The 26,226-nt window shown below is 39.6% G+C and overlaps 1 protein-coding gene across 2 annotated transcripts in view; it reads right to left on the reverse strand.

Annotated features, from left to right (window-relative positions):
- The window catches only part of CD5 (CD5 molecule), a 469,322-nt gene that overhangs the window by 324,100 nt on the left and 118,996 nt on the right, over positions 1-26,226 (reverse strand). The gene's annotated exons all lie outside the window — the stretch shown is intronic.

Here is a 26,226-nt window from a genome sequence, read left to right on the forward strand (position 1 = left end):
GTATTTACAGAAAAGCAAAATTTGTTTCTTTTTGGGGGGGGGTTGCCACTTAAATAAATATAGCAAGCAGTGCTGCTATAACTGAAAATAACTGAATTCTTAAAATGAGATGATGCTGTCAAAAAAAAGATAAAAAATAGTGATGGAAGCCTCGCGTATGTGAATGTACGGCGATATATTCAAACAGTGTATATACATTTTTGTTTAGCATACGGAAAAAGATCATTTTTACACAAATAAACTCTCAGTTAAACTTACAATAAGAATGCATACTTTAGCCTTGTTGTCATATGTATAACTGGATCTACTTCACTACACCGACATTCCACTTACCTGACTCTCACATTGCTGAGACAAAACGACCGACAAACCCAGACGACCAACATCTGGAACACCTCCATACACTTATGCAATTTAAGCAAGGAGGAAGTAGGGGTAAAATTCCACACATGGGGGTACTTGAGGCTTGATCCCCTTGAACAAAATAATAATTGTAGGATTTATTTGGGATAAGAACTTGATGATTTAACACCAGGGAGTTTACTAATTTTCTTTGATTTTGTGTTGTGAAACCATGCATACCTTCATTTCCCCTCTAGTGTGATGTTCATTGGGTCATAGGAAATACAAGGCAAAGGAGCTGAATTGCCATTTACACCTTGCCTATGCCTTGCACTTAAACCTTACCTCTTTTCAGGGGCACTGGATCGATCAAGCCAAGAGTGAAAATGTGACTCCTCATCCAGCCGTCTAATTCCTGTTTGACTGAAGACAGTGTAGTGCATTGCTTGATTTGCAGTAGCAATCTTTTCCAGAGGTGGGGAAGGTGTTGCATCACAAACCGTCTTTCCACTGTGTACTATTTATTGGCTGGTGCAGGTTCAGATCTCTAGTCTTATTGGCTGCTGCAGGTTCAGATCTCTAGTCTTATTGGCTGCTGCAGGTTCAGATCTCTAGTCCCAGTATTAGTGGGATTGTTTGAATAATGGAGATACAAAAGATCCTGGACTATTCAATCTCTAACAGCATGAACGGCCAGGCACAGATAACCAGCACACATGCCTATAGGACTCTGAATAAAGGGACAACTTAGGATTTTTAAGCCAGTGATCTTTTTATTTACATACCTCTGGGGTCGTTCCAGTTGTTTAATATGTCATATGCGATACATTTGAAAAGGTCCCTTGTATTGTTGTTGTTGGTGTATGTTTTATAAAATTTATCATAAAAAGCAACCTATAAAACTAAATTAAAAATGAAACTGTGTTCAGTCATTCTGTATACAGTACGGCATATAGCTCAACAATATCACAAACTATCTAGTTTCTTTAAACACGTAAGAGTTTTAACGTTTGCAAATTATAAAAGATTGTTCTAAATGTTGGTTTCTAAGATTAATAAACAAATACAAGTAAATGTGTTAGTAAACTAGATTAGACAATACTGCAAAAGCAGGCTTCATTCAGCATACAAATATTATAAAATGAGTGGTGCTACCTGTACATTTTACTTCTTTAATAGCTGAATAGTAAAATACATTCAGACCTATTAATATACAAATGTGAATTCCTTTTTAATAAACTATGATAGAAGAGCGCAGTGAGCACAAATGTTGATCCTCATGCAACTACCCGTGAAATTTGTGATATTTCGTTTACCTATGCCTCATATTTTTGTAAGGTGGAAAACACGCCAAAAATCAAGTTTACCTTATTCTGGACTAACAAACATGAATAACTAAAACAAAAGCAGAATCTAACATTATCAGTGTAATCATTCTTCTCTCAACTAGCTTTAAAAATGAGGGCTATTTCATTTAGATTTGCCTTTTTTATTTTTTTTTACTCTATATAGGAAACAAAAAAAGAAATCATTTAGTTTGCAATTGACCTTTTCTCATAAATATATATATATATATATCCTTACAACATTAAAAAAAATACTATTTCAAGAAGAAAATAAATTATATAAATAAATGGCATTGGGGCAGGAAAAGAATCATCCATACATAACACTTGTACTTTGTGATGTAACGGTCCCGATAATTTCACTCTTGGCTTTACTGTCATTGCATAACATATAGCACAGCACTAGAATCAAAATACTGTACTTATACACTATCTCCCTGTTTACTTCTAAGGGAATTTAGTATGTACTTTTATTCCACATAGTAACTTGGCCCTTTTATAGGACAAACAAGCACATACACTCAACAACACACACATACCACATACACACAGACACACAAACACATACATATCTTAAGAGCAGGACACAAATAAACAGCATGATGAAAGCAAGTATTAAGTACACAGTGAATTTATTCTTTTTTGATACAATGCCTTGTTTAGCTACATTTGTAGTACCTAATTAATAGTTTATCTTCATCCTTGGAACATTATCAAATCAACTAAAATTTCTCTGAATGTGCCATATCTGTATCACTTGTTAACAAACCTACACATATATTAAAAAAAAGAAAGAAAGCAAGGCAGGAAAGAATAAAACATGGACGAATCTCCCATTCTTTTCATTATCACACAAATATGCGTAATCATCATCATCATCCTCACCATCAACAACATTGTTATCACAACATCATTATTATCTTCAAGTCCATCTTCTTTTCTGCACGGGATTAAGATTGTCATTAGCTGTTGGCACCGCGCTTGATTTAGTATCACTCTCCTACTTTCTTCGGCAGCACGTGTAACTATCACAGGTGTTCTCCATTTGCATTTCTGTGGAAACCATTCATCTGTTTGCTGGACTTCATTTCCTCTTGCCTTCTTCCTGTCTTTCCAAAATCGAATTCACTAAATTGTCTCCTGCTTTCCCGCACATGGGGCTGAACCATCCTAGTCATTCTCTTTGAGCATCTCTATAATTGGAACGCCTTTCTCTGAAGTCATCATTCCACCATCTCTCCCACAGTGTGCATCCCACCACCTGTCTCAGTCACTTCATCTCCATTAGTTTTATGAAATGCTCTGCCTTCACTGACAAGGTTTCTGTGCCATACAGAAATAGTGATTGGACCACTGTTTTGTACACTTTACTTTTTACCTGACAGTCTATGCTATTTGCTGCAGCCACTCTGATTATAGCTTTGGCCTCCTTTTTCAGACTTCCCTTTGCCTCAGACACCCCTCTCAGGTACTTGAAGCTATTAAGCTGTTCTACGTTTTTCTCTTCTGTCTCTATTTTGGGTTTCTGCTGATTTAGCCCATTTGCTGCCATGACAAATATCTTGTCTGTAATCAGTTTCATCCCACATTCCTTCAATTTGGCATTATATTCACCTAGCATTTGCTGAAGTTCCTTTTCAGAGTTTGCTTGCAATGTGATATCATCTGCATACAACAGGTTTGTTGATCTGTCCTGTCTAACCTGTTTGCTGGTGTAGTCCATCACTACTATGAGCAACAGTGGATTCAGAGTTCAACCCTGATCCACACCCACTCCTACCACGAGCCCCTCCCTGAGCCCAAACACTGTTCTTGTTTGTGTCACTTGGCCCTTGTACATAGCCTGCATTAGTTCTACCAATGTTTCCAGGACTTTGTAGCATCACTGGACTGCCCAAAGGGGGGTTTCTTAGGACTTTGCCATGTGCTTTCTCCAAATTTAGGAATGCCAATTTGAAATTTCTTTTCGTCTCCACCCTCTGCTCCACTATCTATCTCACTGCAAACATAAGTTCAGTTCTCCTGCTTCCTGATATAAATCTTAACTGATCATCTTCTATCTTTTTTTTCCTGCTACTCTGTGTATTCATTTATCAATCACCATCTCTGGCATTTTCATGCAGTGTGACGGGAGTTTGATACTTCTGTACTGCCCACATTTGTGAGTGTTTCTTTTGTTTTTCTGGTACAAACACATGAACATAGGAATAACATTAGACAAGAGATCACAGGGAACATAAGAGGCTTAGCCATGCCCACTTTTAAGAAGACACACTTAAACATTCTTGCAACCCTTTATGAGTATTTACAAGTACTTAACAATACTTACTTCCCAAATCAAGCATGACAACCCTGGTGCAACTTTATGTATAGCCATCTAAACATAAAAGACTGGCCTTAAAAGTAGATAAAGTAATACTTTGCTTGACATGAAGTTTAACTTATTCCATAGGCTGGGACAGGGGTGTAGCTAGGATTTTCAAATTTGAACTGACAGCTCTCAAACTGCTACCCCCCTCCCCAGCCAAGCTACGGCCATTCTCGTAATTCACGGTTCGCTCTTTTAGTGTCGATGAAGAGGCATTCGCTGTAATGCCTCTTCAGTAATATAATATAAATTCACTCAAACTCGGTTCCTTGAATTGAAAATTAACCTGAAATGTCAGTTCTTTGAAAAATGCAGCATGGTAGTTGGGGTAGAGACTTTATGCTTTTGTTTTCTGTAACTAAGGTACAGGTTTTGAGCTTGAGTAAATTACTAACCACCTGCTACCACTAACTAGGATGTTTCATTCACACACACACCCCTAACTACCTCTTAGTGCAAGAAATATGGACAAAGCCTAAAATAAACAGGGACAGATATTAAATAATGTTCTCGTGAACTTAGAAAGTTGCTAGAATAACAGGATTTGTGCTAGTATGAATTTTTCTAAAGGACATGAAGTCTGAAGATCAAATGTCTGTCATTATTTAGCAACTTCAGCCTTCAATGATTTTCTAGAAAATCACAAAATTTATGAGGAACAGACAAAAAATATGGGGCAAAAATCTGGACATTCTGCAAAATTTGGACAGTTGAGAGGTATGCTACCTACCACACACACACACAAACACACAACCTTTCAACCTCTTACAGCAACAAACTCATAAATAAAACTGAGGCAAAGGCCCAAAAATAAGGACATTTTTTTAAAATATTGCTCTTATAAACTTAGAAAGATAATAGTAGTAGGTCTTGCATCAGTACGAATTTTCTGAAAGGTATGAAATCTGAAACTGAAATGTCTGCATTATTTTCTAACTTCAGTCTTTAACAATTTGCCACTAATTTGCCAGAAAAAATTTTATGAAAAACAGACCAAAAATGTGATGCAAAAATATAAAATTGCCAGACAATACAGCTGGGAACCTGTCAAAGGAGGGACACCATTTTAATATGAGCACAGTTAACTTAGAGCAGCTGATGCATTTCTGAAATAAAAGTAATGTATAACTCTGATCATTACAGTTATTTATAAAGGTAAAGTAAACCCTCTATGTTTTCTTCCAAAATTGCTATTTTGTGGAGGGATCATTAGGGGAAGAGCAACATTTTGAGCCAAAATCAGGGACAGTTGCGGTTTGGCTATGCCTAATTCTATAAAGCAATTTGCATGTACCTCTCAACCTGTTAATGCAATAAATCTGGACAAGGCCAAATATATTGAGGGAATATATAAACAGTACTAAAAATTGCTCTTGTATAAACTGGGACAGTTGATAGAACAGGTCTTATTTTAGCATGCATTTTTCTGAAGGTTATAAAGTCTGAAACTAGTGTGTCATTATTTAGTGACTTAATTCCTAAATCATTTGCCAGAAAACCACAAATTGAGGAACAAACCAAAAATAAGAAGCAAAAAAATCTATTCATTCTTTGAAAATCTGGACAGTTGGGAGGTATAGTTCAGCTGGGGCTGTCTAAGTTTGCCGCCCTTCCCCCCTCACAAAACCATGGTCGAATGGAGCCTCCCCTGCAGCCATTCCAATGATCCATTACTTTGCTATTTCACTCCATTTACCATAAACACTAGTGTGCATACTGATTTACTTCTATGATGATTTGAACTTCATTTGAAAGTTTTATTTTGCATTTTACAGCACAAACACTAAGACATCTGCTAAACAAACTTGGCATTAAAACTTCTCTGCCCTTGAAACTCACATTCATTGAAACAACATTAAAACCCACATTCAAAGAAAAATACATTTTACTCATGGCAGATAAAAATTAATTCTGGGCTGCTTTTAAATCATAGGCCCCTTGCATATGAAACATACATGTGCTCTTTGATACACCTTCCTATTGCTTTGAACATTTTTCCAGTAAACAATGAAACAAAACTGCCCAATTCAGAACATTTTCATCATAAAAGTCTAGTCAAACTTCTACAGTCCACCATTATCAGTAAATAATATGCACAATCTCTGAAGTAGTAAAAAAAGTCATCTAAATAATTCCACGTTAAATAAATCTAACTAATGAAGAGGTTGCTGCTAGCAATCACCTTTATATTTCATGACTTCACCGAAAAATAGTGTCTGATGCCCCTGAGGAATAAATTGCCTAAATTACATTAATAAGCTAGTAATATTGCAATAGGAAATGGATGGCAAACTGATAACAGGCTCATAGTTAGTGTCTTAACTTTCAGTACAGCAGCATTCACCCTTTATGGGAGTAGAACCAACAACCTTCTGCATTAAAAGCAAGTACACAACATTTTGTGCTACTAGCAATGTGAGCCGACTTAGCATAATCAGCACTAAACTTCTCTTCCCCTGCAGCTCTCAGTTCCTTGTAAAATCTACGCAATACTCAACTACATCTCAACTTCGCAGCACCAGAAGTCTAGAAAAAGCCAATTTTATTGGGGTGGGTCAAAAGGGCAAAAAACAGGAACACATTAAACATTGCTTGTATAATCTTGGAAAGCTACTAAAATAAAATGCTGTGTTACCATCATACATTTTACTGCCAAGGTCACTGTGCAAAATAGTCAGGACAACATACCACTATGCCAAATCACCTGCTTTGTGAAAGAGAGGAAGACTGAAACTTAAATGGCTATCATTTAATGAATTCAGTTCTCACCATAGCTGTCAACCTCTTAGCACAAAACACCTGGACAAACCCAGTAATGAGGGAATACAGCCCTCAAACATATTCAGTGAATTCAGTTCTTGCCATAGCTGTCAACCTTAGCACAAAAAACCTGGACAAAGCCAAAAACAGGGTATTACAGTCCCAAAAATAAGGACACATTTCAAATAGTCATAAACTTAAAAAAATTGCTATAAAAAAGGTTGTATTAGTATATATTTATTGCTAGAATAAAAAGTTGTTTTACTATGTCACAAACACAGGGATAAGATGCAGACTCTACACAGAAGGCACCCCAGCCAAGAATCAAACCAGAAAACCTACAGCTGTGAGGCAACAATACTGCCACTGCACCATCAAATATGTAAGGAAGTAAACATTCAGAAACCTGAAGTCTGAAATTTAAATACCTGTCAATTTGTTAAACAGGACAGTCTGACTTGGAACAAAAAAAAACACAATTCTCAGCAGAGGCCCAGGAAAAAATAATGCAGACATGTCTTTGTAACATGGGAGTTCACAAAAGCAAACCCACACAAACACAGGGAGAAGATACAGACCCCCCCCACAAAGAAGGCACCCCAGCCAAGAATCAAACCCAAGAACCTACAGCTGTGAGGCATCAATGCTACGTTGCTACCACTGCACCATCACATTTCAAGCATTGCAATATTTAAAAACCACAGATATGATACAGATATTGATCAGATCAAATATGAGGCAAAAATCTGCAATTTTTTTACAAATGGTGGTGGGTAGGGAATTCAGGTCTTTAACACCTGCATACAAGGTACAGGGTTCAAGCCTGAGGTATTCCCTACCACACCACCATGAGTAATCACACCAGTACATCCCACCTGGGGCATTTTCACACACACACACACACACACACACACACACACACACACACACCCCCAACCCTTGGTTGCAAGACTGAAGTGAGACCAACATAACGAATCCGCTTCCTGCTCGGAAAGCATGAAGTGAGACCAACATATGAACGCTTCCTCCTCCCGCTTCGACCAAAAGCATTTGAACTGGCCGGTCTGCTGGAAATACATGTGCGGAGCTCCTGACTGGCTGCGCTGATGCCATCATGCAGTAAAGCGTGAAAACAAAGAAAAGTGAACATTTAAAATGCTACCCCCCTTCTACATAAGTTGTACTGAAATCAGTACAGTGCGTGGATGTCCCTGGGCTGGGAATTCTTTCAGGTAGGAACCTATCTCTAACAAGTCCTGCTCATTTCTTAGTGTAAATTTAGGTCCCTTGTACAAGTGTTTGGAGAGCCTCTGGTTTTGAAAAGAAATAGGAGATTAAATAGGGCTGGGTCTTAATGGCTCAAAAAATGAGACACATCACCTTGCAGCAACAGCTGATAGGCTACTGAGTATCTTCTTATTTCGGCTTTTTCACGGTTAGGGGTCACCACAGTGGATCACTGTCTGCTCATGATTGGCAGTGGAGTTTTACGGTGTCGAGTTATCAGCCCGGTGCCCAACCTTCCACAGAAGGCACACACATGCACACACTCACACCTAGGGCCAATTTAGAGTGTCCAATCCACCTACAGCATGTCTTTGGGATGTGGGAGGAAACCAGAGCACCCGGAGGAAACTCACGCGATGACAGGGAGGACATGCAGACTCCGCACAGAAGGCACCCCACCCGAGGATCGAACTGGAGAACCTCTTGCTGTGAGGTGGCAACGCTAACCGCTGCACCACTGTGGCCGCCCACCAATAGGCTACTGAGTATAAGGCCAGTTTTTCCTAGACTACTGGGATAGCTGAAGGATTTAAGGCATTTATTATTTTTGGTTAAAAGTCATTGGGCCTTTCCAGTGAGTGCTATGCTTGGATTTATACATACTAAAGGGGCATTATATATCATGATTTTCCTTGGAAAGTAACTGGGTCAGATAGAAGGATTTCCTGACTATGGTGGAAAGACGATAATCAAATGACAGAGCGTCATATACATAGTACCCAGGTCTCTTATGACTTATCTGCTTGAAGAGGAGTACTTTATAACTTATGAAGCAGGAGCATCATTTTAGCTGAACACCATGCTCTTGGCATTTAGCTTGAGACTGTTTTCAATATGTGCATATTACAGCCCTTTTTGGAGAAGTTTAGTATTAGTGGTTGAATGGATAACCGGGCCCAGATTGCAGTCATCAGCGTGCTTAGTCAACCACACTTCAGGGATATTGGCGTGGGCCGTGGATGTCTGCAAAACAAATACCAATCAGGAAAGGGTCCAGCACTGATCTTTGCTGTACCTCACTAGTTACAATATTACATTTGGAGAGGGCACCAGCAACTTTTACTACCTGGGATATGTTGGATAGCCAGACAGCAGTTCAGTGGACAACATAGGGAGTTACATTAGGTTTGTCTAACTTTTCAGTAATATCAGCCTGGGGGATAGTGTCAAAAGCCTTTGCTAAGTAAAGATAAGCAGTGTGTACAGAGTGACCACTAACCACAACCACTGTAACCTTTTCAGAGAAGTTTACTAAACTCAGGAGACAGGACCTGCCCTTCACAAAACCAAACTGAGTGGACTGTAGATCAGTTAAGTTGCCCATGTTGCATAAAATGTATACATTTTATGGGACTGTATATACTGTATATAGTGCTGCTAAGGCTGATGAGCCTATAATTATCTGGGTATGTAGAGGGGTCACTCTTTTGGACAAGAGTCACAATATCTATTCCCCATACATCTGGTCCAAACCCTGTAGCTAGGCTGAGGCTGAGCTGCTTAAGTAGAGGCTCAGATACAGCATACTTGACACTGATGAAAATACATCTTGGTATGTTATCTGGTCCCACAGGTACATTTTTAGCCTTTGACAGAGATTTTATGATTTGTTCCAATGTGATAATGAGGAAAAATGAATTTTCAGAGATAGCAGGCACAATAATATCGGTAAGTGGGCAAAAGTTAGCACTACATTGTTCTGCTAATATATTGGCTAAATCCTTGGGATTGAAATGTGTGATATTATCATAGATGAGCTTATTGAATTGTTCAACATTATTTCTTAACTTCCTGACATAACTGAATAAAGTTCTGGTACCTGTAGTGACCCGTTCTGGTACCTGTAGTGACCTTAAGTCTGGACTCTGCTTTATGTTTTTTAACAGCGCCCTTATGTCCTTGCTGGGATGTTTTAGTGTGGTTGTGAGGTAAGATGATGAGCATTTCTTACAGCTTTTCACTACTGTTTTTCTTGTTATATAGTCTAATACAAGAGGTCCATCAGAGAGGTTTATTACTGCATATGCCGTTTCATTTAGAGCAAACAGGTATAGACTTTTTGATGCAGTTGTTTTAGATACTGGTAAAAATTGAGGTGAATGCGGCACCCCTCTCATTTTGTTCCATTTGTGAGGGATTGTTGGGTATTTTAGGCAGGTTTTCTACAAGCTGAAATGGGTTTAATCTAGAGAAGTCCAAAAAGATTTAATTTGCTGGTGGGGTGGTACCATTAATCCTGTTAGAGAAGGTAAGTGATTTGAAGTTAGACTTAACCATAGATGTGGAGATGCATGGTGGGAGATGATTTAGGCAGGGGCTAGGTTGAAAAGGACCAAGTCAAGGATATTAGACCCTCTAGTAGGCAGTTTTGCAATTTGCTTTAGGGCATTTGTATTAACAAAGTCTTGGAACACTGAGCATATCCATTTTAAGAAATGTAAGTGTGTCAGTCAATGCTTAGATAACTGAAGTCCTCTAATGAGAAGGTATTTAACCTTTCAATGATTTTAGGGCAATTTCCACAATCTTTGAGGGATACTGATAGGGATCTGTAGCTAGCAATGAAGTAGCAGATCTGCAAAGGGTGATTAGGATTATCAGAAACTCAAAGTTGGGTTTGTGGTAATGTGAAGTAAGGTGGTGATTGTGACAAATACAGATGCTCCCACACATGGGCCTGAAGACATAACAGGCACTAAATTCAGGTAGAGATGAAGTGTTTTCACTGTACTGAAACCTCATCTTAGTAACTATACAGAAATAAATATGTTCAAGCTGCAGGAGAGTGTCAAGTTCTGACATATTTTTGTTTGGATTGAGTAGCGCCACCATGAGGTTGTCTGAATTTAGATTTGATTTTACTATGTATGAATGTCCATAGGGTGACACTGCCTGAAAAAGACAATATAGAGGCAGCAAAGACTTTAAACTATGAAAGAACAAATTCGAAAAGCCACAGCAGAAACTAGCAAATATCTTTAATATAACAAAATTAAAAAAAGGGTAAGCACTTTTGCAGAGAAATAGCTGTTTCTTTTATGAATGAACCTCAACAGCATGTGATTTTATATTATTTTCTGATTGGTTGCTTTATGTTTTAAATCTGTATGGCTTGTTCTTTGTATTATATTGGTCTGATGAAGTGACTATTTCTCCGTGAAAGAGCTTACCTTTTTTATTTTTGTTATACTAAAATTATTTACCAGTTCCTGCCATGGTGCATCAAATTCATTCTTTCATAGTTTGATATGTTTTCGTGGCAGATCGATCTTTACTGGCAGACCGATTTATCTTTCTTACAGCAAAGCCTTTAGCTAGCATTCTGAAGCCCTTGTACTAGAGGAGTTAATCATTTCTAGCAAAACAGGAACTCTTATCTACCATCTCACTCCAGGCTGACACATACTGGCTACTCTTAGAATAACAGAAACTACTTAGCCAATTGTAAAGCCACTTATCTGGTCTTGGTATCTCTGTATCATTCTTAGTGATGGGAAAATACTACTCAAGACCAGGGTCTTTCCTGCTGCTAACAAATGCATAGTAAGTTCCACAATATCTCTCCATGTTCCTCTTGATGTAGCACCTCAGGCCGTTCTCTCAACCACTAGGTTGTAATTTTACTTGCCTGCTTTAAGGGACCTTAGGGCACTTGTGACATCACAGATCCTGGCACTAGACAAGCAGCTTACAGTCACCCTGTTCTTGTCTAGTCTGGTGAGTGTGGAGTCTCTATGCCTAAATATGGAGTCCCCTATGACTAAGACATTTTCGTGTGTGGCAACAGGTTTAGTGGACCTTATAGACTTAATCATGCTTTCTGGCGACTCTCGAATCATCTGTATGGAGCTGCAGTATGTGGGAGTTGAGAATGACTAGGTGTTGCCTGGTGTGCTATAGGCAGAGATATTTTACAATGTGATCTAGGGACTTTGGCAAATTTTTCTTTACAGCCTTAGCATAAGTTATAGGCCTAGTGGTATGTTCTGACTGATGTGGTGTTGAGGAGGTATGATTCTTATGGGTAGGGGGTTGATGCAAGAAGTTTGCTTCCACATTTTTTAAGTATTTACATCTCTTGCAGGTTGTGCTGTCAATTGTCAGAAACCGTGAATAGTCGGTAAGGATAATGCAGTTGCTACATTCATCTTTGAACACCTAATGCAATCAGACTGACCAAAGATGGGGTGAGAGAAGGCTGCTGAGCCATGTTGCCAGACCAGTGGAGAACAAGGACTGGTCATAGTACTCAGGGGTTCGAAGATGACTACTACAGAAGACCCTGAAGATCTATGGACAAAGTATTTAGAGTGATAGCCTGAGATTAGGTTAGAGTGTGGCTAATCTAGCAGTACTTAGTGAAAAAATAGAATAAGAATAAAAATGATAAATGGTGATCATTCAATTATTGTCTGCAATTTGGCTACTACTAGTGCTGGTCTTACCACAGCTAAACGCAGCTAGGAATCAATGTCTATGTGCTTCTTCCCTCACCAGGAGCAAAATGGTAGCACTAATCCTAAACTGGTTCCTAGGATGCAGGTAACAAGCTCTTTAGTGGTCATCAGCCTCATCCCAAATGTTGTATGTTTCTCCATGCTTGTTGTAACCTTCACCTTGTGGATGCCCTGGATTGCACATATAGCAGCTCAGTGCAAGAAAGTTAAGATGCACAGTAGTCCAAAACCAGATTAGACAGGGAAGTCCCATTAATACTGCCCAATCAGACAAAGTCAGGATTCAATGTCCCTATACTCCTCTCACCAGGAACAAAACAGATGCAGTAATCCCAAGCTGGCTCTTAAGAAGCAGTATTGAGGTTCTCTAGTGATTGGTTTTCTCTAGGAATGCTAAAAAATAATGTTCCTGTGCTTCCTATCTCACCATGAACAAAATAGAAGCAGTAATCCCAAGGTTATTTCAGAGAGTTCATTTCTAGCCTACAAGTGATTGGTAGTCTTGTGCAGATGTTTGTGAATTTCAAAGTAGGTTGGAAGAAAATGGAATAGTACTCTATGTACAGCTGTGTTCACTAAACAGTGGGAAGATGTAAAACTGAAGGTAACTACGTTTTAACTGTCTAAGGTCAGGCCTTCATCATTTGAGCTTCTAGTGCTCACCAGTGTGAGCAGGTACATTGAGGCTGGGAGGAACTTCCAAAGTCAAATGTTTAGAAGGGGTGGGACACTCAAGTGCCACTGAGTTTTAGAGAACCACAGAGAAGGAATGGGTGGATGGAAAACTTAGTCTCACACCAATAGTAGCCACAGGCCAATTTCAGCTCAATAAGATGAAACCCTTTTTTGTTCTGTTTACCTTCAATAATAAATACTACTTCTCAACTCCTCCCACAGATGACCTAAGCTTAATCTTTCTTATTCTCTAGTGATGCAAACCAAAAAGAGGAAACTCACAAACACCATAAAAATCCAATGAACAGCGAATATGAGCAGAGAAAGCAGGCAAAATCTGTTTTATTAACAAAATAGTGAGTGCTTTCGTCTTAGACAATTCCAAAACGTCATCAGACCAAGTGAGCTCTTATACATCTTTCTCCAAAGTTGCTATGAGTATCCTTAGGAGCCATTGCTTTCCTAACTCCCCTAACATCTCAATCATATCTGCTGTGACCTCATCTGAACCTACCACTTTCCCTGAATTTGTTATCCTTACTGGTGTTATTACTTCTGTGTTGGGCTCTCTTTCCTCTATAATTGTAGGCTAAGTACAGCTTCTGTGGGATTTTCTTCATTCAGAGACTGTTGGAAGCATTCCTTCCATCTGCCTTCAATGTCCTCTGTATGAGGAGATTGCTGCTGGCATCTCTTATGACAGGTGTCTGATGAATATCTTGTTTATCTTTCTGGCTTTGCCTTGCAAACTAATAAGAGTTTCTCTGTGCCATCTACTGAGTAACTATCCAGAAGCTGGTAGCATGCCTCTGACAACTTATACGTTGCTCTTGCCTGTCTATTAGTCATCCTATACTCCTTCTTAGCCTTGCCCATATTTTACTGTACTCATTCTTTCTTTTAATAACACCCTGGACTTCTTCTTCAAAAGCTTTCCTTATGTAACTTATTTCCATAACTGGTTAAGCCACATATCTGTTCTATAGTCTTCACACATGCTCTTTCTGGATGCTGTCATTTTTCTTTATTGCTACTTCTTTCCTCTGCTCATTTCTTCTTCTTCCTGAAGCACTAGAGGCCTGAGTATTTCCTTGAACTCCTGTGCTTTTGCTTAAATCAAATTGCTGGCCTTCAGCTCAGTCTCTTTTCACTTCAGAGCCTTCTCTGTCCACTGCATGCAGTTGATTGTGGTCACCAGTAGTTCAAAAAAAAGTAACCCAGCCCACCTAGATGAGGACTTTGGAAATGAATATCATTGAACTTTGAATAAAATATGTTTAAAAAAGAAAAAATATATAAAATAAAATATAAAACATCGACCACAACATGCAATTCAATTGGAAATGGCATCACCCACAAAAAATGCAAATAACACATTCTAATATAACCACTGACTGTGATAGCAAAACACACAGAAATAAAATGACACTACAAAAAGTGTAAAACAATAGTACTACTAACATTGCCTTACTCTAATGCTACTAATCCAACCATCCATGCTTATCAGTTGCATGTGATTGTTAATTCTTTAATCTATGAAATATCTGTTTTCAACAGTGAATGTGGCTGTTTTTTCCTGATGCAAATGATAGAATGCTAACTCCATTTTGCATAAATTCAATCTGCTACACATCCTCTAAATGTATTACCTTCAGATTGAATTTCCATTACATTGTATTTAAATTCATACAATTCTTCAAAGTATTATATATTATTTATTATTAAATTGTTAATCATTATATTTTACTTCCTTTAAAATGATTTTAGGAGATAGTTTTGTAAATGCTTCTGTATGCTGTCTTACAATGTATGCTGTCTTTCAGTGTATTTTTACTTTTAGCAGTTTGTAACAGTTTGAATATGCAATTTCATACCTATGTCATGTTCTGTATATGCACTCCTTCTCAACTTCCTTAATGTTTGTATTGTTGTATTACATTCCTACCTGGGTTTGTCATTGCCTTTGCTCATATGGCCTGAGTCATAGCTGAAAAAGAGTCATTGGACTACTTCTCTTAGCCAGTTAAAGGATAAATAACTAAATAATAAGAAAATCTCCTATTGCAATCCCATAAACTACTGCCACAATGCTTAGAGTTTACTATGGAGGTAAGGAACAGAAGTAAATTGCCATACACACACACACACACACACACACACACACACACACACACACACACACACACCTTATTAAGTATTTCTTGCCTAGATCATAAGCCTTAGCCATTTCAGAAAAATAATTCTACAGATTGGACTTTCACAGTGATGCTCTCCCTAGACAGCTGCAGGAAATCACTGAACTGCCACAGTTCTGAAAGCAGCTAAAAACACATTTGATAAACAAATATAAATGTTTTGATGTTGCAGATTAGCAGTACTCCAAATTAGTAATTATATTTCATATTGAGATACTGGAAGTCCCATCTCATAATTGATGTGATCTGAGGTTGATAAGGTTGTATTAAATATATATTACTTTTCCCCTTCTTAGTATTTTAAGTAATCTTTTAACCTATTATGTCATGACTATGTTAATATGACAATCTACTACATTCTATGCAACCCGTGAAGGCTGCCAGCCCAGCTAGCTAGAATTTTGTAAACAATTTTATGTCAGTGTAAATATTAACATGATCCATAGATTTGTCTACAAATGTAAGTAACCTGTATGTTATGTGCTGAGCTTCAAAAATGTAACCACGGTGCACCCTGCTGGAAAAGAGCAGAAATGTATATGGACTATATGCCTGTGCAAATGTATGTTTTCATAGTAGAAATTGGGACATATAGTGTTAACTTGCAAACTCAGAGAAAATAAGTAAAGAGTTTTATGATTGTGTTTACCACAATTAGAAGACAGAATGTCTACAGCTACAGTTTCTTTCTATTGGCATGAGACAGGGATAATTACTAGATTTCACATGTAAAGTGTTTTTGTATTGTTCTGTGGCTTCCTAGCAGCGGTACATCTGAGAGATGAGTATTTTTAACAGAGACATGTTATATTTTAAGTTAATGTTAGCCTAGAAACTAAGGCAGAGGTGACAAGAATGATGTAATCTGAGATAACCCAGCAGAAATGTTTGATAGTAATTTAAGAACTATTTGAGAGAGAAAGCTAGTGCATTTTGTATCTTGTCTTGGACTTGTAAACATCCTTTCAGCACTTGCATTTGCTTGCTCTGTAAGTAAGACTTAGATCATAGTATCCCTCTTAGAGATAGATAGGGATATAGTAAGATCAGTCTAGATGTTTTCTGTATTTATGTGAGATTGTCCTGCAATGTTGTTTTAACATATTTACTGTGATTCTGAACTCTGTTTTTACTGTATTGGGTTATTGAGTATTGGTCTTTTTCTGTTATTATTTATTATTAAATATATTTAAACCTTTTAATTGTGGCTGGTTTGTTAGAGATATTTAAGCTCTTAGAGTACATGCATATGTATTTAGTAACGCTGTACAGGCCACTCTTAAATAGCCTTAGTCTTGGACACACTTACGATTCGGATAATAGTAACATTACACAGTAGAATTGGTCACCCTTTATAATGGCCTTATAGTAGCTGATATGTAGTGGTTGGTGGCAGCTGGTACTGCCATATAGTCTGGGCAGAAGGGAGCATAACTAGTGAACCTGTGCCAACCTTCCCCAGGAGTGTCTGTGTGTTTGTATATAGATCAAATCTCAAAGTGTGTGTGTGTGTGTGTGTGTGTGTGTGTGTGTGTGTGTGTGTGTGTGTGTGTGTGTGTGTGTGTGTGTGTGTGTCAGCTACTTGAGCAGGGACATGAAGCACTGGTTGGCCAGAGAGGCTGCTGGAGACTTTGGCTTGACCACTCGGCTGAGATCTTAACCCTATTGCTGCGCCAGTGGGGAGTCTTATTGGGGATCTGGAAAGAGAGGGAGAAACCAGCCCCAGACTGACTGTGATCACAGTGTTGTCTTAAGGGAAATTGTACTTTACTGTGTGTGTACTTGTCATCCTCCGAATTTGCATGTCCCTCACTGGTGTTAGTGGTGAGGACTGAGGCTCTTTGATTATTGGGCCAGTACAGAGACATCACATATTAATCATCTGGTAGTTGTGTGTTAGCCACATCACATACAAATTGGTTGATAGTTGTGTGAATATTGAATTCCTGTAGCTTGTGTACAGTGATCACTGAAGGTGCTTGTTACATCCAAGTGATGCCTTCAGGTGCATTTGCAGTTAACTCCTACTGATGTCACTAGGCATCAAATATTGCTTGTTCATATTTGCATCAATAATTCCAAAACCATGCTATGTACAGGGTTTTAAAAGATTTCACCTTAAAGCTTACACAATGCAAAACTCAACTGTATTAATTATTGACATCTGCCTAATGTAGGTAAATAGATATTAACTGTTGTTTTATGGTATTAATTTATATAGATATAAGTTTCAGATTTTTTCAAAATATCTCAGCAAACAAGTAACACAGCCATAACTCCTTAACCTCATATGAAAGCTCTCAGCTAGATGAATAAAATGCTGCTGCCAGTTTGTGTGTAACTTGGGTAGTTGCTGAGATATTGTACATTGTTTACAAAATATTACAAATGTAATAGTGTGTTTACTGTGTCTTATAAAATTCAGTTTAAGACCTAGTATCTAAAGAATACTAAATCTACAAAAATAATTTGCACTGAAGAGTTTTCCATTTACACTTCTTTTATAACCCCTATGGTTGCGGTGATATGAACATTTGTTTGAAATGTGAGGACATAACTTAATTCTGTAAAAAGGCTTAGGCTCTGCTGATTGGGAGTTACAGTGCAAACCTCCTGATCTCCATTGGTGTGAATGAGTTAATCAGCCATGCAGTGAACATTCAGAGTTCATATCACACTTGTTTTATTTTTTTTTTTTTTGTTGTTAGCTTATTTAATTAGGGAGAGCAGGAAACCATATCAGCAGAGGAGTATGGCAAGCTGACAAGAAGCCAGTTGGCTGAGATGTCCCAGGCTAAGGGACTGGTGCATGCCAACCTGACTAAGGTAGTCACAGCTGCATCAGAGAATAGCAACCAGGAGGATGATCAGACTGGCCGTGGAAATGTACACCTCTCAGAGAATGGACAGCTCAACCTTTCCACAGAGGACTTAAAAATCCATCTGGAGTTAAAGAGACTTGAGCTAGAGGCTAAGCGTTTGGAAATAGAAGCAGCAGAGAGACTGAGGCATCTAGAGACTGAGGAAAGTGAGAAACTGCTATGTCTGAAGGCTGAGGAGAATGAGAAACTGCTATGCCTAGAAGCTAAGAAGAAGGAGAGGGAAAGGCAACATGAAAAGGAGATGCTGACTCTTCACCAGAGTCATGGAGGTAATGGGGAAGGGAGTAACCGAACCCCCGAAACAACAAAGGTCAGTACATTTCTTCCACAATTTACACTGGGGGATAATTTTGATAGTTTCATTCATATGTTTGAGAGGGTATATAAACAGTATGATGTTGATCAAGGGCTCGGGGTGCGGTTCCTGATCCCTTACTCCATGGTAAAGCTGTAACTGTTCTGTCCAAACTGTCTGATAATGACTTTTTAAATTATAACATTGTAAATTTTTAAAGTTACCACCTAAAGTTTATAGGAAAAAGTTCCATGATGATAGACACAAGGCAGATGAAAATATGTGTGAGTATGTTGCTGAACTAAGCACTTATTTTCATAATTGGTGAGTGGATGTCAGGTCACTACTTTTGAAGGGATGGCAGACCTTTTGGTGAGGGAACAAGCCCTTAGCACTTTGTCTGAGGACATGAAGATCTGGTTAGGTGATAGACAATGCCTTAATGTAGATGAGTTGTGGAAGAAGGGAGACCTATACCTAGCAAACAGGGCTTCACTGCATAGGAAAGGGACACCCAGTGCTGCTCATGGGTCTAAGGTAACCCATGGTGGGCAGCCCAGACTGCCCCAACAGAATCTGTCAATAACAGGGGAGGCCACTAGTCCAGGTACATGTCCACGATCTAGGGTAAAATGTTTTAAATGCAACCAGTGGGGCCATGTTGCTTATAGATGCCCACGGAGGCAAGGTGGGGAACAAAAGGTTGGAGATCCAGTAATTGGGAATGACAAAATGCCAACAGTAGGTTGTCTCAAGACAACAAGGGTACCAAATTACCACAAGAGCTTATATCCTATCTTAGTAAATGGCAAAGAGACCATTGCTAAGAGAGAGGCAGCCTCTGACATAACCATTGTGAAGCCTGCAATGGTTACAGAGGAGCACTACTTGCCTGGGCAGTCTACTCCAGTCAGAGCTTTAGGAGGGACCCCATTCCAAATACCTTTGGCTAGGGTTCACCTTGACTTGGAGGGTGGAAAAGGAAGCCAGCAAGTCAGTGTGCTTGAGGATATCCATGTAGATGTCCTGATAGGGAATGAGTTTTATAATGCAGTACCATGTGTTCATGCAGTTACAGCAGTCAGGCTTGGAGAAAAGCATTTGGGTCTGGTAGCCTGGGGGAGACCTAGACAGACTGCACCCTTGCAGCTAGGACTGGTGAGGTGGTTACTTCAGGGAGGAAGCTAACCTGTAGCAGTGAGACTGGAGGTGAGCCACAGCTGCTTGTAGGTACTGATGCTCCCTTGGACAGAGTAACTGAAAGGGCAGAGGTGAGTAACAGTACCCAGGCTGACAGTGAGGCACCGCTGTCAGAGGATATCAGACTTCCTGCAGAAGGGGAGCTGGGAAGGGTTACAAAGAGAGACTTGAGACAGGCTCAGCTCTCAGACTGTACATTACAAGGCCCGAGTGAGGTAGCTAGTGAGGCACCTGATTCTCAAGGGAAAGGGAAATCTGTATACTGGGACAAAGGATTACTATATAGAGAGTGGACCCCTGAGAGAGGACTAGAGGGTGAGAGAATACAGCAGTTGGTAGTGCCCAGAGTCTACCATCTGGAACTTTTAGCCATAGCTCATAATATTCCCTTTGCAGGTCATATGGGCATAAAACGTACAAAGAGACATATTATGCAGAACTTCTATTGGCCTGGGATTTCCAGAGATGTAACAGAGTACAACAAGACCTGTGAGCAATGCCAAAAGGTAGGCAAGGCAGTAGACAAGGTAAAAGCTCCTTTGATGCCTTTGCCTGTGATTGAGGAGCCATTTCAGAGGGCAGCTATGGATATTGTGGGGTCTCTGAGTACCCCAAGTTCCACAGGGAAAAAGTATATCCTAGTGGTAGTAAATTATACTACCAGATACCCTGAGGCAGTGGCTCTGTCCTCCATTGAGGCAGAAAAGGTGGAAAATGCTTTGTTAGAGATTTTCAGAAGGGTAGGTTTCCGAGAAGAAATTATGACTGACAGAGGTGCCAATTTCATGTCAGACCTACTGGCTTGTCTATGGAAGTAATGTGGGGTGAAGCACCTAAAGGCCACCCCCTACCATCTCCAGACTAATGGCCTTGTTGAGATGTTAAACTCTACACTCAAGTCCATGCTACAAGCATTTGCAGACCAGTTTAAGAGGGACTGGAACAAATATTTGCTCCATCTGTTGTTTGCTTACAGAGAGGTTCCCCAGGAATCCACAGGGTTTTCACCCTTTGAGTTGTTGTATGGGCATAGGGTGAGAAGGCCCTCTAGACTTAATTTGAGATGTGGGAGGATGATTGTGAATCCCACAAGGAGTCTTTTGTGGCATATGTCCTAAACCTCAGGACAAGGCACAGGGAACTCATGGACTTGGCTCAGGAGAACCGGGTGGAAGCCCAAAAGCAGAAAACGGTCTGGTATGACAGGAATGCTTGAGCTAGAGAGTATGCTGTAGGGCAGCAGGTAATGGTTATCATTCCTGTCAGACATAACAAACTGCAAGCAGCTTGGGAGGGACCCTACAAGGTGGTAAGGAAGGTCAGTGATGTTAACTACATGGTAGAACTCCTAGGCAGGAGGCAGGGGCAAATATTGTACCATGTTAACATGATGAAACCTTACCATGATAGGGAGGCCCTTGTGCTGAGCATTTGCAGTGGATTGCAGGAAGAGTCTGAGGGAGATCTGGTGACTGATCTCCTCAGTGAGGCTCAGACTTCACCTCAGTGGAAGGGGTAGCAGTGTCCCAGCAGCTATCCCCTACCTAGGTTTGAGAAATCCGAGCAATGTTACAGGAGGTTGGGGACATGTTCACTGGGAAACCAGGATGCACCCAACTGGTGCAACACCATGTGGATATAGGACTTCAAAGGACTGTTAAGCAGGTGGGTGCCTGAGAGAGTCAAACAGACTCTGAGGGAGGCGATGCAGGAAATGTTGGAACTAGGGGTAATTCAAGAGTCCAGCAGTCCCTGGGCCTCCTCAGTGGTGCTGGTACCAAAAAAGGATGGCAGCACCAGGTTCTGTGTGGACTGCAGGAAATTAAATAATCACACAGAGTCAGATGCTTACCCCATGCCTAGGACAGATGAAGCCCTAGAGCAGCTGGGTGGGGCTATGTATCTTACCACCATTGCTCTTACCAAGGGTTACTGGCAGATGCCCTTGACTCCCAGTGCTAGATAGAGGTCAGCCTTTGGGACTCCTTTTGTGTTGTATGAGTTCACAAAGATGCCCTTTGGGATGAAAAATGTGCCAGTGACTTTCCTGAGACTGGTAGATCATATCCTAGCAGGAGCAGAAGATTTTGCCCTTGCTTACCTAGATGATATTGCCATCTACAGGCATTTCTGGCAAGAGCACCTTCAACATGTTAGGGAGGTGCCGGGCAGACTACAGAGGGCATGGTTGACCATTAAGCCCAGCAAATGGCAGGTGGGTATTGGAGAGGACTCCTACCTAGGACATAGAGTGGGGACTGGTAAAGTCAGTCCAGAACCGGCCAAAGTAGAAGCCATTCAGGCATGACCTGCACCCTGTTACCAAAAAGCAGGTGAGGGCATTCCTAGGGATAGCAGGGTGCTACAGAAAGTTTGTCCCCAGTTATAGTACCATAGCTACTCCCCTCACAGACCTGACAAGGAAAAACAGGCCAGATAAGATGGTGTGGACCCCAGCATGTGAGCAGGCATTCCAGAAGTTTAAAGGAGCTTTGGGAGGACCCCGTGTTAGCCAGCCAGATTACAGCAAATAATTTGTTGTGCAGGTGGATACTTTGAACCATGGGATGGGGGCTGTACTTAGCCAGATTTCTTTAGAGGGAGAAGCGCACCCAGTGGTTTATCTCAGTCATAGGCTCAAACCCAGGGAAGAATGCTATGCAGCTGTAGAAAAGGAATGTCTAGCCATAGTGTGGGCACTGCAGAAACTTCAGCCTTATCTGTATTGAAGGAAATTCACTGTAGTTACAGACCACAATCCCTTAACATGGCTTCATGAAGCCAGCCAGCAAAATGCCAAATTAATAAGTGGAGCCTAGGATTGCAAGCAGATGATATGTCAGTGCAGCATTTTAGTGAGGTTAGCAATGCCAACACAGATGAGCTCTCAAGACAGGGAATGGGGTAAGGTATTCCCAGGTAGACTCAACCCTTTCAAGCATCGTTTCTTAAGGGTCACTTGTAATACTAGCTTGAGTTCTCATGGGGGGGATATGAAGGCTGCCAGCCCAGCTAGATAGAATTTTGTAAATAATTCTATGGCACTGCAAATATTAATATGGTCCATAGGCTTGTCTACAAATGTAAGTAGCCTGTATGTTATGTGCTGACCTTCAAAAATGTAACCACAGTGCACCCTGCTGGAAAAAAGCAGAAATGTATATGGACTATACGCCTGTGCAAATGTATGTTTTCATAGTAAAAATTGGGACATACATAATTAACTTGCAAACTGAGAAAATAAGTAGAGTTTTACAATTGTGTTTACCACAGCTAGAAGACAGAATGTCTACAGCTAGAGTTTCTTTCTATTGCCTTGAGACAGAGATAATTACTAGGTTTCACATGTAAAGAGTTTTTGTATTGCTCTGTGGCTTCCTAACAGCTGTACATCTGAGAAATAAGTATTTTTAACAGCGACATGTTAACTTTATGTTCCTGTTAGCCTGGGAACTAAGGCAGAGGTGACAAGAATAATGTAATCTGAGATGACCCAGCAGAAATGTTTGATAGTAATTTAAGAACTATCTCAGAGAGAAAGGCAGTGCATTTTGTATCTTGTCTTGGTCCTGTAAACATCCATTCAGCACTTGCATTTGGTTGCTCTGTAAGTAAGACTTAGATCATAGTATTTCTGTTAGAGATAGATAGGAATATAGTAAAATCAGTCTAGATGTTTTCTGTATTTATGTGAGACTGTCCTGCAATGTTGTTTTAAAATATGTCCTGTGATTGTGGACTCTGTTGTCACTGTATTGGGTTATTGAGTACTGTCATGTTCTGTTATTAATTATTAAATATATTTAAACCTTTTAATTGTGGCTGGTTTGTTAGAAATATTTGAGCTCTTAGGGTACTTGTATATAGGCCTCTCTTAAATAGCCTTAGTTTTGGACACACTTACCATTCGGATAATAGTAACATTACACAGTAGAATTGGTCACCCTTTGTAAGGGCCTTATAGTAGCTGATAAGTAGTGGTTGGTGGCAGCTGGTACTACCATATAGTCTAGGCAGAGGGGGGCATAGCTAGTGAACCTGTGCAAGCCTTCCTCAGGAGTGTCTGTGTATTTGTGTATAGATCAAATCTCAAAGTGTGTGTGTGTCAGCTACTTGGGTAGGGACACGAAGCACTGATTGGACAGAGAGGGTGCTGGAGGTTTTGGCTTGACCACTCGGCTGAGCTCTTAACCCTAAACCTGTGCCAGTGGGGAGTCTTATTGGGAATCTGGAAAGACAGGGAGAAACCAACCCCAGACTTACTGTGATCTCTGTGTGCTCTTAACAGAAATTGTACTTTACTGTGTGTGCACTTGTCATCCTCCCAATGTGCATGTCCCTCACTGGTGTTAGTGGTGAGGATTGAGGCTACTTGATTACTGGATCAGTGTAGGGGCATCACATAACCATTCACATGTTTTGTATAACTATGGTTATAGTTTATTTGTTACTGTCTATTTGCATTATTGTTGTTGCCTTCTGGCATAAGTTGTGACTGAAAAGATTTTTTTACCATTTCATCTACTCGACAAACAACTTAAATAAGTAAATAAATACATTTTTTCAGTTATGGATGGCCAAGTGCAAATGCATGACTTCTTTTCCTTCCCTTTCTGTTTTGCTTATAAAATAAATCTAAACGTTAATGTCAGTTTTTCTTGCCAAGTAATGTACACACCTTCTTAATATGTATGTCATTTGGAGTTATTTATACTTTGTTTAGAAAATGGGAAACTATTTTTGTTTATTCACTAATTTCGTTATTTTGGAATTTTTGCTCATTTATATCATAACTTCTACAGATCTGCATATGAAACAGCATTTGTTTTATAGAAACAGGTTGTAATTCAGAAAGCTTACTTCAAAGCAGAAGACTTAACATGCCTGGTTTCCCCTCACAGTAAGCCTTTTCAATTCTTAGGCCATCTTATCACTAAGGTTTCTGACTAGCAGGAGTCTGAATCACAGAAATCCTGTGGTTAGGGCTATGCATTTGTGTGTGTGTGTGTGTGTGTGTGTGTGTGTGTGTGTGTGTGTGTGTGTGTGTGTGTGTGTGTGTGTGTGTGTGTGTGTGTGTGTGTGTGTGCATGTGTGTGTGTGTGTGTGTGTATGTGTGTGTGTTTGTGTGTGTGTGTGTGTGTGTGTGTGTGTGTGTGTGTGTGTGTGTGTGTGTGTGTGTGTGTGTGTGTGTGTGTGTGTGTGTGTGTGTGTGTGTGTGTGTATCTTTCTGCCAGTGTGTGTCTGTGCATATGTGAGGGCGGGGAGGCAGTTGCTAACATGAGGCAAAGGCCACTAGGGAGAACAGTACTACTGTCAGGTATGACTTCATCAGTGATAGCTCAAGTGAGATTTTAAGAGATATTAATGACTTCATAAAGACATCTTTCTTGTTGTAAAGATAGCTGACTCTGAATTGCATTTTCTCACAGTCTCCATAATTAAACTACGTGTTGTAAGCAATTATAGCAAGTGATGGGGCTTTTTCTGAGTTCAAGTTCTGAATAACTTTCACATATGCATTTTTCTAATACAGTTTTAGTTTTCAAAGAGGTTCATTTTTGTCGGAAATGAGGAAAATGGGTCAGAGTATGATCTGTTGAAGCAATATTTTTGGTGTATTGCGTGACAAACCTGAAATATCAAAATCTGTTTTCTATAGGAGACCCCCCAACCTATTAACTTAAATAATTAATGTTTAATGTAGGAGATCCCCATCCACCTCTTAACTTAAACACCTAACCCTAAGGTCACTGCTTTTAGGGAAAAAACAGTATTCCTTTGCAGTTAACTTAAAGGAGACAGGTATAGATCAAGGACCTATTCTGTTATGGAGAAAACAGTAGACGTTATCCTTATTAATGTGACAGTAACACAGACACTATTGTGACAGTAACACAGACACTATAGCTTTCATTTGGGAAGTTCGCATATTTCTAAGAACATTTAATTCTTAAGTAATCTGTTGTCAGTCCTCCTTCAAGGAAAAAACGTCTTAGGTTTGTATTAAAAAAAAAAAAAAAAAGCCAACCAGCTTCCTATCAGCGTTTCCACTAACTTCTCAACCTATTTTCCAGTTTTTAAGTTCCATCTTTTATCTCCATCCTTTGATTTTATATTTGGATTACTTATTTCTAGAGTTACTCAGTTTCCTCTTAGTATATATTAATGTATTTTTAATTCACATGATGCAGACAGGAAACAAGGCCTTTTCTATAACATACAAATGCACTTCCCTTCATATGAAGTGCACTAAATGTTTTCTGCTTCTATAAACAATTTAAGTTCTAGCTAGTTGAAAACTGACTTGCAAAGAGTTCAAGTTTTGGCACATTGAACCATCCTAATTGCTTAGTTTCTTACCTAAGCTAGTGTAGTTTGAATAAAATTTCTTATACTTTTTGGTACTAGGGCTAAATTAT

This window comes from Protopterus annectens, chromosome 9.part0 (genome assembly GCF_019279795.1).
Source record: "Protopterus annectens isolate FY-2018-M chromosome 9.part0, PAN1.0, whole genome shotgun sequence".
In the NCBI taxonomy this organism is placed as follows: Eukaryota; Metazoa; Chordata; order Ceratodontiformes; family Protopteridae; genus Protopterus; species Protopterus annectens.